This window comes from Dasypus novemcinctus, chromosome 22 (genome assembly GCF_030445035.2).
Source record: "Dasypus novemcinctus isolate mDasNov1 chromosome 22, mDasNov1.1.hap2, whole genome shotgun sequence".
Taxonomy (NCBI): Eukaryota; Metazoa; Chordata; class Mammalia; order Cingulata; family Dasypodidae; genus Dasypus; species Dasypus novemcinctus.
In genome coordinates, this window is record NC_080694.1 from 68,346,530 (window position 1) to 68,361,848 (window position 15,319).

Below are 15,319 nucleotides of genomic sequence, written 5' to 3' on the forward strand. Positions count from 1 at the left end.
ATTGATGTCCATGTGGACTTCTTGCCAGGTTCCAGATCCATTTATTGATTCCTTATCTTACTAGCCTGCTTCATTACCCCCTCAGAGGGTTTACACTTTTATTCTTAAAGAGGTGCTGAAGGGAGATGATCTTTCTTCTGTAGCTACTTACAGCTGGTTAGGGGCAGTAGGCCTCACATGACAAGGTGTAAAATCCTACTATTCTATCTTGGCCGGAGGAAGATAGATCTGACATCTTGGGTGAAGCTGAAGTCCCCATATGGCTAACAAGATGTTGATTTCTGGAAGAAATAAGTTGACTAGAATCTTGAGAATATATGATCCTACTAAGAGGACACTGGACCAGAGAAGTAGAAAAGGCCAGTGCCTGCAAAGGCTGCATTTTACCTAAAGTTGATGGAAATAGTATTCTTCTTTGAGTTATTTTAAGCTGTTGGTTAGCTCTAGGGAGAAATTGCAACAGACAATGGGGCTTGGTGTAAATTACCAATCCCAGTTCCTACGGTAGGGGAGAGGAATGGGAAGAGGGATTGCACGTTTAGTTAAGTTGAAAGAGATGAAAACAGACAAGGTTTCTTAAAGGGGTGTCTGATTTGCCCTCCCCTTAGCAATAGGCATTTGGGCTAGAGTTAGAGAGAACAGCTGACTTTGACACAGACATTACTTAGCTTTTTCTCTTGAAGAGGTATTTCAGGCTGTCCAATGACTGGCATTTGTACATCCCATCAAGTGAGCTGGCACTTTCTTGGGCATCTGGCTTCACTCAGGATTAGTGGACCAAGTTGGAAATGCCTTTAACTTTAATAGCTGTGGGAGTGATCAGAACTAGAGTAAAGTTCCTTACATTTTGTCTCTAATTGTGAATGAGGCTTGTTTTCTTGCCAAGTTTTTATCAGAACCTGATTTGCAGGTCTTTGGTGAGTAAAGGTTGCCCATGGAGTGTGTCAAAAGGGCTAAGCCAAGTGGGTCTTAGCCACCTTGTTTGCCATTTCCCTTCTGGTGGGAAAACAACCCAGGTAGGATGGCATGTGGGTCTGCCAGTTGTCCCCAGGGCATGAGTGGGACAGGTTCTGGAATAAGGGCTGGGAGGGAGACCGGGGCTAAGCACGTTCATTAACTACTTAGAAAATGAAGTTTACTAGGGCTTTTAATGTTTAATGTTTATCTGCATACGGTCTAGAGTAGAAAAGATAGCACTATAAAGATCAGGCATATATTTAGAATAGGATATAGATATAGTACTTACTACTACTGAATGCACTACTCAATGCATAAGTTTCTCTTTGAGCTGCAATAGATTTAAGTTACAGGTTTGCAGTGCCTTATATGTTATCTTTCCATGGGAGCAGGCCATAATGCCAATGGTGTGTAAGTTCTACTCACAGTACTCTGGTGATCATTGCTCCACTTGGTATGTTCTTCACACAGCCAGCAAGCTGCAGCACCATTGACCCTAGAGAGAAGCTAGGAAGGTAGTTTCCAGTGTTCCACTAGCCTGATGCATAGCACCCATCAGCACTATGAAACAGTGCCAGTCTGGAGGTGATATCCATTGTACATTTGACTATACTGAGCTATCTTTGGCTGAAGCAGGAGTTTGGAACTCCAATGTAGTCTCCATCCACCTCAGGAATGCAAACAGAGGTGTAGTAGATATATTTATTGTTTTAGGGGTCACTGACCAACCTAGCCAATAATGCAAATGGAGAGGCAACCTTCAGTGTATTGAAGGGCTGGTTTGAATGCACAAGAAAGTTTGACAATGCTGAAGTCTATCTCTTGATTTTTATACACTTTTTAAACACTTCTAATGCAATGTGTAACATATTAAATGAACTTTTTAGTACTTTGCTTCTTACTTCTACACTTTTACCATGAAGATGTTAATTAGCAGGCATTTTACTTTAGCAATAGAGAAAAAACTACTTCCATTTTTTAAAATGAAAACTGAAGACTCCCAGTGGAATCACGTGAACTTTTCATTACCACCACTTGAATTGAGGTGGCTTCCAGACAGGTTTCACTGCTAGGAAGTTACTTTTTGTCATTAAGATCAATTTAGGTTTCTAGTTAATAATGGCTTCTTGGAACCAGCCATTTAAATACTTTAGTTTAGAATATGCATTTACAAACTGTTTATAATTGACCACAACCACATAGAGTGGTTACTTTACCTTAGATTACAATTAGCAACCGATGGAATTTACTTTATGCATTTAAAAGAGGGTACATCTACATTTCTTTAACTTAATTTCAAAGGATGTGAATTTAGAGTTTTCATTTTTTCATTTGATTATTCTTTGGCTGTTATATAATATAAAGGCATCTATACATTATCTTGACTCTTAGTTATTGTTTCTAGTAAGTTTTTACCTTAAGGTGAATCAGGTACCTTTATTAACTAATCCACAAGAATTTTATTAGTAACAACTTTGTGAAGTTTCTCTGCTTTTCTAGCAATTAAATAAATTCCACTTGTGATTTATACATTACATCCACTCACAAGACAGTATTGACATTTAAAGACTCATCTTTAGGTTACCTTTCACTGTTATTCAATTTGTAATAGGTGAACCCCAAATCTGATTTCCTGGGCACAAGAAAACTGACAAAGTTAAACACAGATTTCAAAGTTGAACATGAAGTTAAGCACAAATTAAATCAGAAGAATTTTATACTCTTAGCATTTCTAGGAACTCTAATCTTAATTGATGGCACAGGAGGTTTCTTATTTTCCAGGAGAGGATTAGAAAACTGGTTTGGATCTTGAGCTCTGTTCACACCTTTTATAGGCACAACTGAGTTTAAACTCAGAAGGCTGTTTCTAAAAGGGAGTTAGTCAAAGTTTGAGGTTTATTGTCTCATTTCTTTAAGGAGATATGACATGAGGTTTCTGGGCCTCAGATCTATCTATCCTCTTCCTACACTGTTTTAACTGAAATTCAGGGTTCTATGCAGAGGCTGCTCTTGGCTATACTGTGACCACGTGGACCAGCAGTAGGTAGCACTTCCTGATTCCTGAGAAGAGATTCCTATGGGGAGTTTGCTGGTGGGTTAGCAGCTGTACCTATTATTCTGGGAAGAATGAAGAAGTACCTTTTAGTTGACTGTTCTGGGGTCTCAGAGTCCTGGTATAACTAAAACATTTCACTGCTGCTCATAATTTGGAGTTGATGATCTGTCCTAGCACCCTGGGAATTTCTGTTTTCAGAGCCTGCCTGGCCTACTGGGGTCCCTGTGGGTGACCTAGGTCCTGAGGGGTATCTGAGTCTGGAGATCAGATCAATGTACCCAAGCCTAGTTGGTGGGAGGCATTCTGAGCAGTTACTCCAATCAGAGTGCCTCAGTTAAGTCTCAGGGAATGTTTGGCTGCCCTCTGAATGGAAGGACCCAAGGAATGGGGGCCATTCAGAGTTTACTGCTCTGGTTCTTGGCACCTCTGACATTTCAGGGTCTGAGACTGAAGTTCCTGAGTTAAATCTCAGGAAACATTTTGCTGCTCTCTGATTCCCACCACCCTGGGAATCACAGAGCCCCTGCTGCTGGTTTTTCCCAGCATTGTTCTGGACTTGGAAGACAGATCAATAGATTGGATATCTTTCAAGCTGAATATTGTGCCTTCCTCAAATACTGCCCCTTCCTTGGAGAAGAGGCAAAAAGCATCTTCCTATTCTAACAGAAGTCCTTAAAGCCATCGTAGCTTTGTGACTTTACTGTCTAGGAGTTTCCCTATTAGACCAGCCATCAAAAGATCGTTAAGTGATTAGAGATCAATTGTTCTAGCTAACAGGCCTTGGAACCCTGAGGCAATCACTTCCTTGCTAGCAAAGACATTTTAATTTTACAGTTTTTAAGACATTCTAAACACTTTAACACAAACCTGTAAAGAAAGATTCAGGAGGGTTTGAATGGGACGTCATATATATATTTTTAATGTAATATTATTACAAAGTCAATAAAAAAAAGAAAAAAAAAGAAAGATTCAGTAGCAAGAAGTAGGAAGGTAAAAACAGGGGTAAAAGCTACTTACACAATGGTGTTCTTACCTGTGACTGCTCTGGGGAAGGGATTCCCACAGCGTCCATTTTGGCTCAGCGGGCCGCCTTCCCACTTCATCCCCCATGTAGCTGGGTGTGGTCAGATAGGAAGGCTTCCTGAAAAAGTGTGGACCCTCTGGGAGCCGCAAGCCCCTGGCTCCCTACCATTGCTGTGCTGCCTGAGGGGAGAGGATGGGAGAAGGCAATCAGTGCTAAAAGAGCTTGAAAAAAAAGCTTTGCAGCACCCTGCACTCTGCTGGAGAACCTCTGTCTTGGCAGGCCATGATTTGAGCTTTTGTCCTGTGCCCAGCCCTCCTTGCTGGGATCATGTTATAGATTACTGATATTGACCAGACTCAGACTTTGAATATAATTCCAATTGAGAGCTTTATTAGCCGCACGGTAACTGTCTCATCCTACACAGAGGAGGGAGCAGCCCAGAGTCTCAGGGAAGAGGTGTTTTTATAGCCTTTTGGGGGGGGGGGTTATGAGCAAACAAGCAGTCACAGAAGCGGAACATTGTGGTTAGCTGAAGATAACATATCTATTTTTTTTTCTTTCTGAAAGCCCGATGTTATTTATTGGCACTTTTCTTGTGGGCAGTTCTGAGTTATTTATCAGCACTCTCCTTGGGGGCTGCCTTAAGTCATTTACTGGCACTCTCCTTGGAGGCTTCCTTAAGCCATTTATCTATCTGAAGGCACCTGCAATTCTCATCTCCCAATGTAGTTTTATTCCTATTTTCCCAATGTGGCCTTACCCTTACAATCAGATCTCATAAGACTGGGTGGGTGGTGTGGATGCAGAGAGTTCCAGTGCCCCAGCCTCTTCCCTCCTGGGATTATGACCTGTGGAGGCTCATAGGCAAACTCATTTAAAATGGAGAACCAAAGGAAGGCATTGAACAGGCTGTAGGACATAGTTTTACTCACCAATAAGCTCCCGAGCTGGCTCACCAAATTTGTTACTGGATTTTGTCTAGGTTATTGACTATGCTGCAGAAATGAATTTCAAGAGCATATTAGGTGAGCTAGGCCAGTAATTTATCCAGGCAGGGAGGGATGAGAAATGGGAGAAAATATCAAACTATGGGTCTGGTGAAGAGGAAGGGGATGAAAAGTCATAAAGAGGGCTGATTTGCAGAATACAGTTTCCCATTATTAATTATCAGTCCCCAGGTTTACTTGTATAGTGATCCAGGCAGTGGGAGAAAGCAGCCAGATTCAGGGTCCAAAGGTGAGAGAGCATGTTCAGGCCTTGCACCTGCTTTTTGAACTATTATTCCTACCCTCTGCTAATGGCAGGGGAGGAGTTCCAACTGTCTGCTGTTTTGAATGATTACCCCACCCATCAATCCCCTGGGACAGTCCAATGATAAAGGCCTTGGAGAATATCTGGGGCTTCTCCTGGCCTCTGGAGGAAATCTTCTGGATGGCAGGACCTTGTGGGGGGGGGGATCTTCCAGCAGCCACCTTGGGGTTATTGATGTCTGTGTGGACTTCTTCCAGGTTCCAGATCCACCCATTGATTCCCTATCTTGCTACCCACCTTCAGAACTATCAGTTAAAACCAGTGGCTGCTGCTGCTGCCACCTTCCCCCACTCTAAAGACACTTCAGAATTCTCACTTCCCTGGGTCTATGACCACAGACAAAGGGGGCTCCAGAGAACTAGCACCCCAGGAAAGGGGAGAGAGCAGGACACCGCCTAAGGCTGACTCAGCTTATGACCCACAGATCCAGCCTGCTGTGTCCAGAAGCCCTTCCAGGATGGGTAGGGCCATGCCATTTTTTGCCTTAGAGGCAAGAAGTTAAAGGTTTACAAACCTCCCCATGTCCTCCACTACTAAGATCCTCAGAGGGAAGTGGAAATATTTCCTAGCCAGGAAAAGGGAGGGGGCTGTCAGAGAAGGCTGGAGAACTGTCACTGAGAAAGTTAGATTTACAAGGCTCCTAGCCTCCAGGCAGGAAGCTCTATCACTTTGATCCAGTCTGTGTTGCAAAAAACACACTCAGACCAGGCATTGAACTGAGAGGACTGCCAAAGAGTGCGGTCTGCTGGCAGACCAAGGAAGTGCACATGAGAAAGTTAAAAATAAGTAAGGGATGCTTTTCCTGGCCTTTATAGCTTCCCTCCCCAAGGCTCTAGGATGCCAGTCTGCAGTCAATTACTGGGTCCAGGGACCTATTTTGAGCTACTAGCAGGGACAATCCTAAGAATCCAGATCAAGCCAAGAATCAAAGAGTAGTGGTAACACACAACCTCCTACCACTAAATCCCTACAAAAGAGAAAGAAATTGAGCATTTGAGTAAGCTACATCCTAATCAGATGCCTAGACATCAGCAAAAAGTTACAAGCCATGCTAAGAAAATGAAGCCAAGACCCAAGAAAAGGAATATATCAAAGTCCCAGAAGAGACACAGGATTTGAGAGAACTAATTAGCAAGTGGTGCACAAATTTCCAAAGTCAAATTAATGAGCTGAAAGATAATATGACTAAAGAGATAAATGACATGAAGACATTGAGCAAGTGCAAAGAATTTGAAATCCTAAACAGAAAAGTAACAGAGCTCATGGAAATGAAAGTCATAATAGGTGAGATCAAAAACACATCAGAGGGAAGTGACTGTGGCTCAATCAGATGAGCCTCTGTCTACCATATGGGAGGCCCTCAGTTTGTGTCCCAGGGTCTCCTTGTGAAAGCAAGCTTGCCCACATGCCAGGGAGTGCTGCCCAGCCCAAAGATGACATAGAGAGCTGACTCAGCAAAGGTAATGCTATAAAAGAAGGGAGACAAACAAGAACACAGAAGAGCCCACAGTGAATGGACACAGGTAGCAGACAGCAAGCAAGCTGCAAGGGGGAGGGGAAATAAATAAATACAGATACAGAAGAATGTACAGTGAAGTGGACACAAAGAGCCAACAGCATGAAAAAAGACACAAGGGGGGGGATAAAAACAAACAAACACATTAGAGGCATACAACAGCAGACTCGAAATGCTGGAAGAAAGAATAAGCGATACCAAAGACAGAATAGCTGAAAGTGAAGACAGAAAGGAACAGAGAGAGAAAAGAATGGAAAACTTTTGAGCAGGGTATCGGAGAGTTGTATGACAGCATGAAATGCAACAATATACATGTCATGGGAGTTCCAGAAGGAGGGAAGAAGGGAAAGGGGGCAGAAAGAGTATTTGAGAAAATAATAGCTGAAAATTTCCCAGCTCTCTTGAATGAAATGAACTTGTGCACCATACCCCAATCAGAATAAATCCAAATAGATCTACTCCAAGACACATACTACTCAGAATGTCAAATGTCAAAGTGTTGGAGTATTAGCCAGAATAAGGCATGCTGGGATACTTGACATGACTGCTTTAAATAGAAATGTGTGCAGCTTGGCATGGAAATAAATGGCTCACAAAGAAGTCAGTAAAAGGAGAAAGTGGCTTCTTGTTCCTCATTGTATGGGTACATGTTAAGATCACTGTGTGTAGTGTTTGCCAAGTTTTTAATTATAGCTTTGCAAAGGCCTTTTTAATTTAAAGACCATTATTTGGAATTGTACAAATACTATGACTTTATACAATAAACTTGTCTGTAGCATTCCTGAACCCCAGTCTGCATGATTTTTTTTCATTTCTTCTTGAGCTGCCATTGACAAGTGGCACCCAATGTGGGGCTTGAAGAAACTGAGATTGGTAAGTATATATCATATGAAGACAAGCTTCTCTTGGGATTTAATGAGCATTCAGGGTAACATGGGGAATTCACATAGTAAATGGGAAGAATATCAAGCAACTTTGAAGGCTTTATTGAAAGCTTCAGGATATCCGGTCAAAGAGTCTACTCTTAAGAAATTATTTATATTAGTAGAAAAGGTTTCTCCATGGTTTCAGCCTGAAGGAAAAAAATTGTTGTTATCCTCAATGGCTGAAGGACTTACAACAATTAAAATTACATTACAGAGGAGGTAATCTTATTTCTACTAATATATGGACATTATCTAGTGCTTTGTCTATTGTTCTTAAACCATTGCATAATTCTGATTCATGATCAGACAGTTCAGATTCTAGTTCTACCTCCAGTTCTGAGTCTGACTGATCTTCTGATGAATCTCAGGCTTCAACACCTTTGCCTTCAAAATGAAAGAAGAAGTATGGTACATTTCCTGTACAGGCATCAGCACCTGAAATAAAAAATTCTAGAGAAACTCTTGCTTTGATTCCAACTGGTTATTCTGTAATTTGGCCTCCAGGAAATTATAATGTCATGATTTTCATGATTCATTAGATCCAGTTTGTGAATGTGAAAGAGGTGCTATGCTGGGTAAGGAGACTTTGTTACAACAGTCTTCTTCTCCTCTGGTGGACCTAGAGAATGATAGGAAAGGTGAGGAGGACAACTGCGAGTCTTCCCAAGAAACTGTCACAGTTGTCTTTAATGTACCAAAATGTGTTGCAGAGAGCCACCTCTGTTGGTCAACAGTGCCTTCCCCCTAGTGTTGGTTCTCCTTCCCTAGTGTTTCCTGTAGCTATGTCCCCTCCTATCCTATCTCCTTTGCAAGCTGGTCTCTGGTACACCCAGGTGGAGGGCAAGGATATTTCTGAATTTACTCTTTTTCCTGTCATAAAGCACCCTAATCCCAATAATCCTGGCCAATATGTACGTCTGCTTGAACCCATTCCTTTTAAGTTGTTAAAAGAATTGAAATCTGCTTGTACCACATATGGGCCCACTGCCCCATTCACTTTCTCCTTAGTAGAATTGGTAAGTCAAAATCCTCTTTGTCCCAAAGATTGGATGGTTTCAGCTAAAGCTTGCTTGATGGGAGGCTACTATTTGTTATGGAAAAGTAATGTGTTTAAAGAATGCCGTGCTCTGGCTAAACATAATCAGGCTCACAATATCACTATTACCTTGGATGTGCTTATGGGCACTGGAACCTATGACCCTTTAAAGAAAGTACAACATCCTGCACTGGCAAAAGTGCTAAATAAAGCCCTTGTGAGTGAAATCAGGCTTGTAAGAAAATTCTCTCTTAAAGTGTTAACTAAGATAATGAAATTATTCTGGCAGCAACTCTGCAAACTCACTGTTGTCTACATGATAATGTAGCTGTAGGCTACTGGGGGTTAACAGAATTAAGCCACTGGAAAAGGAGAAAAACATTGCAACATTGGTGTTCTGTTTTATTTCCATGCTAATTCTGATTGAGCCTATTTAACCAAAATAATAAAATTAATACAAAATTTTTTATCAAGATGTTAAAAGGAATTTTTGGTTTTAAATCAATAGTTTACTCCTGAATTTCAAGTCTCAGTGTAGTCTTTTTTTTAAAAGATTTATTTATTTATTTCTCTCCCCTTCCCCCCACCCCCACCCCAGTTGTCTATTCTCTGTGTCTATTTGCTGCATCTTCTTTACCCACTTCTGTTGTTGTCAGCAGCATGGGAATCTGTGTTTCTTTTTGTTGCATCATCTTGTTGATGTCAGCTATTCATGTGGGTGGTGCCATTCTTAGGCAGGCTGCACCTTCTTTTGTACTGGGCAGCTCTCCTTATGGGGCACAGTCCTTGCACATGGGGCTCCGCTACATGGAGGACATACCTGTGTGGCACAGTACTCCTTGCGTGCATCACTGCACATGGGCCAGCTCCACACAGATCAAGGAGGCCCAGGGTTTGAACCTCAGACTTCCCATGTGGTAGATGGATGCCCTAATCACTGGGCCAAGTCCGCTTCCCTCAGTGTAGTCTTAAAGAGTAGTAATCTAAAAAGTTTGTGTTAACAGTCTGCCTAAACTGCTAAATAAAAAAGCGTAACTACATTTATGCTGCTCTATTTATCTTACCTGGTTGCTGATAACTAATAAAAGTGTTTCCAGAAGAAATCTTAAAAACAGTAAAATCTAAGATGTGAAATGATGGAGAACTTAAAAACAGCTATACCAAAAACCTAAGAAAGTAAGAATTATGAGTCAAATTGTAAATTTTATGTTTCTATTGGTATGTCATATGTGTTTTATGTTTGTCTGTTTGTTCATTGTCAGTGTATATTTTGATACCTCCAGATGGTAATATAAATTCTAAATGCACTCTATTCAAATGGCCAAAAATTAAATAAGCACTTATATTAATACTTAAGTTTTAATGTTAATAAGATCTCTACAATGATAAAAATTGTAAGTCTTGATTAATGAAATTACTGTGAACCCTTTCATAAAAAATAGTTCTTGCCTATATTAAAATGAATAGTTTATTTTTCTTCACAAAATAAAATAAAGAATGTAAAATTTAAACGAATATTTAGAAAGGTGGAAGGTTTGTGGGAATGCTGACTGAAATTTAATAAGTTTATTCAAATAGGCATGTTTTGTCCTAAAATAGGATGGCTACTTTCCATAAACTCAAAATGGAAATAAACATATGCAGGATGGGACTTAAATGAATATGTCAAGTTGTAGAAGGTATTGTGGTAAATTTAAGTAAGGGAATGTGTTCTGTGAAAGTAAAATTTGTCTCAAAATAATATAATTATAGTCTATATAATTATAACTAATTATAAGAAGCTTAAGGAAGCATTGTTTGTGTAAACTAAGGTATTTAAATGGCTAATTCTAAAAAGTTATTATTAAACAAAACCTGAATTGATAATAATAATAAAATGTAATTTTATAACAGGAAAACTTGTTGGCAGCCAGTCTCCCCTGCCAACTTCTTTCTAAAAGACTTTTTCTGTAATGCATGCTACTAAGTATTTAAAGTGAAGAAAAATTCTTTATTTTAACAAGTTTGTTTAATGCTGATGTTAATTATATGTTGTAAGAAGTTTGTCTGGGAACTTATGTATGTGGGATATGTAGAATGTGTTTTTATTATTAAGAAAACAGAAAATAATTTTGTCCTAAAATAAAATGATTGGTTATTAAGAAAAGGTAGGGAAATGGAATTTGCCCAGTGGTTAGGGCATCCGTCTACCACATGGGAGGTCTGCAGTTCAAACCCCAGGCCTCCTTGACCCATGTGGAGCTGGCCCACATGCAGTGCTGATGTGTGCAAGGAGTGCCGTGCCACGCAGAGGTGTCCCCTGCATGGGGGAGTTCCACGCGCAAGGAGTGTACCCCATAAGGAGAGCTGCCCAGCACCAAAGAAAGTGCAGCCTGTCCAAGAATGGCACCACCCACATGGAGAGCTGACTCAACAAGATGATGCAACAAAGAGAGACACAGATTCCCGTGCCACTGACAACAACAGAAGCAGACAAAGAAACAAGATGCAGCAAATAGACACAGAGAACAGTCAACTGGAGTGGGGGGGCAGAGAAATAAATAAATCAGTCTTTTAAAAAAAAGACAGAAAGAAAAAAGAAAAGGTAAAATGTGGGACTAAACCTGAATAAATGCAGAATGTACAAAAGGTTTGTGGAAAGGAAATTTTTAATGTTAAAGTTAAGTAAGATTTGATGAGGCTATCTTTAAAGTTTCAAAAAGGTTTAATATCAAGTAGTATACTAATGCAAAGTTAAAGTTTTGTTCTTTCTCAAACTTTCTCAAGTCATTAGTCTGTTTTAGCAAGACTTTATAAAAAGTTTTTATCCTGAATAATCAGTATACAAAGAAAGTCTATTTTATCAAAATAGCTTCTTGTGCTTTATGCTTATCATTTCCTTGGTGTAGGAAGAAGAAAAGGTCTTATCTCTTTTAAAGGAATATAATGTGCAAACCTGCTTTCTCAAAATCAAACGCTGAAAAGTATCTTTTTATTTCAGACTGGTTACAAGAGATTTGTTCTTTTACCTTAAAAGAAATATTATAGTAATAAAATAGTTGAGTTCATTTAACATTTTATAAGTTGAATGGAAGGTGTTTAAAAGTGTTATAAAACTTAAATGATTTTTTAACCCTCTATTAATTAAAGTTGTATGAGTAAAAAGTTCATATGAATACTTAAGAGTGTACAAATTTACCAATATTTCAGCATAATATTAAACAAAACTACAATATGATTTTTATAACAATAATAATTTATTCATATAAAAAAGTGTGTGTCACAGAAACAACCTCTTATCATCAATTAAAGTAACAACACTGTAGCATGTAGCAATCCCAAATACTGCTAGTTTGTTGCAAGAAATTAATATCTAAGTATATCATTCTCAATCTGTTTTAAAACTTGCCAAAACTTTCTTTAGTATCTTCTCATACAGTCAAGCCAGCCTGCATTCCCCTATCTGTGGAAAACCCAACAATGGACTTTTGCAGTTCTTCCCTGAGGCTATGTGCATAGCCCAACCATCTGTCCTAGCATGGTGATAAAAAAAATCTGGCTGTGTAGGAAAAATCTGTTGCTGAAACCCTACTGGTGACATGATGTTAACCAGTAATCCTCTTTCCAAAAATTAAAAGAAACATCAGAAATAATAGAATCCTATCTTAAATGCCTAAAATAGGCAAACAATTAGAACAGGCTGCAAGGTCCCTACTGCTCTTTCAAATTCTTAAATGTTGCTTGATTGGGTAAAACAAACTATACCCTCTGTTGTAATTAATAAAGTACAATGTTTTCTCACATAAATAGAGTTTTTTAAAAAAGATTTATTTATTTATTTCTCTCCCCTTGCCCCCCACCCCGGTTGTCTGTTCTCTGTGTCTATTTGCTGCATCTTCTTTGTCCACTTCTGTTGTTGTCAGCAGCATGGGAATCTGTGTTTCTTTTGCTGTGTCATCTTGTTGTGTCATTTCTCTGTGTGGGCGGTGCCATTCTTAGGCAGGCTGCACTTTCTTTGGCACTGGGCGGCTCTCCTTATGGGGTGCACTCCTTGTGCGTGGGACTCCCCTACGTGGGGAAACCCCCGCGTGCATGGCACTCCTTATGCGCATCAGCACTGGGCATGGGCCAGCTCCACATGGGTCAAGGAGGCCCGGGGTTTGAACCATGGACCTCCCATGTGGTAAGTGGCTGCCCTAACCACTGGGCCAAGTCTGCCTAGAGTTTATAATATTGTTAAAATATTGAAAATCTTCCATCCCTCATTTAGCTCAAATATTAAAACCATTGTATGTACTAATTTGAAAAAGTCCTTCATGGAAGTAGGAAAACCTCCAGCAAGCTGCTTTAAATAATAATAAAAGGGAGGGAAAAGGTGGACATTAACTTAGCCTGTTTATTGGATGTGGCCAGCACCAATATTGGCTTTGGGTGGGGTTTGTGGCCAAGGCAAAATTGTGAACGATATCCCTTGGTTTCTGTTTTTTTCTTCTTTATTTTCTTTTAAATGTTACATTAAAAAAATATGAGGTCCCCATATACCCCTTGGTTTTTAATCATAATTCTGGAAAGGGGCCAAAAGTACAATATAAAAAAGCAATTGAGTGCAGCATAGGAGGCCCTGCTGAAAGTGAAAGATTCAACCCAATAGTGTCTGGTCACTCTGAAGACTGCCTATCCTATCCAGGGTTGGACTGCAAATATTAAAAGCAAGACAGAAATGATGGACTGCTGTAAATCACCCTCAGATCTATGGAAAAACATCTGGGATACCTGCAAGTAGTAACAGGTAACTGTCTGTTATGTCCCTGCCTACTCCTCTAACATCCCTTTCAGGACTGTTGAGGCAGATGGCTTTGTGAAGATCCAGAGTCATACCATTGAGATCTGAAAAGAAGCTGAGTGGCTCCACCAGCTCATGAACATCACCTGCGAGTGTCCTTTACACTCACTCCAAGGACTGTGACATCGAACCCCTCCTGCTCTTGGGTGGGATGAGGTATGCTTTCACTGCTACAGACACTGCATCAGAACTCTTATAACAGGGAAGAAGACTTGGCCCAGTGGTTAGGGTGTCCGTCTACCACATGGGAGGTCCGTGGTTCAAACCCCAGGCCTCCTTGACCCATGTGGAGTTGGCCCAAGCACAGTGCTGATGCGCACAAGGAGTTCTCTACTATGCAGGGGTGTCCCTGTGTAGGGGAGCCCCATGTGCATGGAGTGTGCCCCATAAGGAGAGCAGCCCAGTGTGAAAGAAAGTGCAGCCTTCCCAGGAATGGCACCATGCACACTGAGAGCTGATGCAGCAAGATGACACAACAAAAAGAAACACAGATTCCCATGCTGCTGACAACAACAGAAGTGAACAAAGAGGACGATGCAGCAAATAGACACAGAACAGACAACCGGGGCAGGGTGGGGGGGAAGGGGAGAGAAAAAAAAGAAAGAAAGAAAGAAGAAAGAAAAGAAAGCAAGAAAGCGAGAAAGAGAGAAAGAAAGAAAGAAAGAAAGAAAGAAAGAAAGAAAGAAAGAAAGAAAGAAAGAAAGAAAGAAAGAAAGAAAGAAAGAAAAGAAAGAAGAAAGAAAGAAAGGAAAGAAAGGAAGGAAGAAAGAAGGAAAAAGAAAGAAGAAAGAAAGAAAGAAAAGAAGAAAGAAAAGAAAGAAGAAAAGAGAAAAAAGAAAGAAGAAAGAAAGAGAAAGAAAGAAGAAAGAAAGAAAGAAAGAAAGAAAGAAAGAAAGAAAGAAAGAAAGAAAGAAAGAAAGAAAGAAAGAAAGAAAGAAAGAAGAAAGAAAGAATGAATTGCCTTTAAAAAAAAAAGAACTCATAACAAAACAGCTACTATTTTCTGGCATAACCTGGCATTCCATACAATCCCGAAAGACAACCTATCATTAAACATGCCAATAGCACTCTTAAAACTTTGCTTATTAAAACAAAAAGGGGAAGAAGCATAGGAAACGCTAACAAGCCCACAGCACCACATGATGGCTGCGTTATTAACTCTTAATGGCAATGTGGTTGTGTTCATAATATCACTGGACTCCATAAGGTACTGTATACATGGGCACAGTGTGTTAAGCATCTGCATGTCCATCTTAAGTCCACCAGAGATACTGTCAGCAATGTTTTTACCAGCCCAAAATGAGTACTCCAATGAGACCTTTGGCAATTGGTGGCTACCACACATCATATTAACTTTACAAACCCCGGAACTGCAAATTTGTAGCTTATATGTACCTATGGACTTGGGCCTGTGAGCTGTCTCCTTATGCTCTTGTATCAGGAACTGTTAACATTACAAAGGTGGAAGGATATTTTTATGTACATTGTTTGCATTGTAATTTAACTAACTGTATTACTACTGCCAATTGGAATGATGATCTTTTAATAGTTCAACAGCCCACTTTTGTTATGTTTCCCATACGTTTAGATACCCCCAGTTATAGTGACACCAGGGAAAGAGTGTTGTGAATTATCCAATGGTGTTAATGATCTGGAAAATGCTATAACACA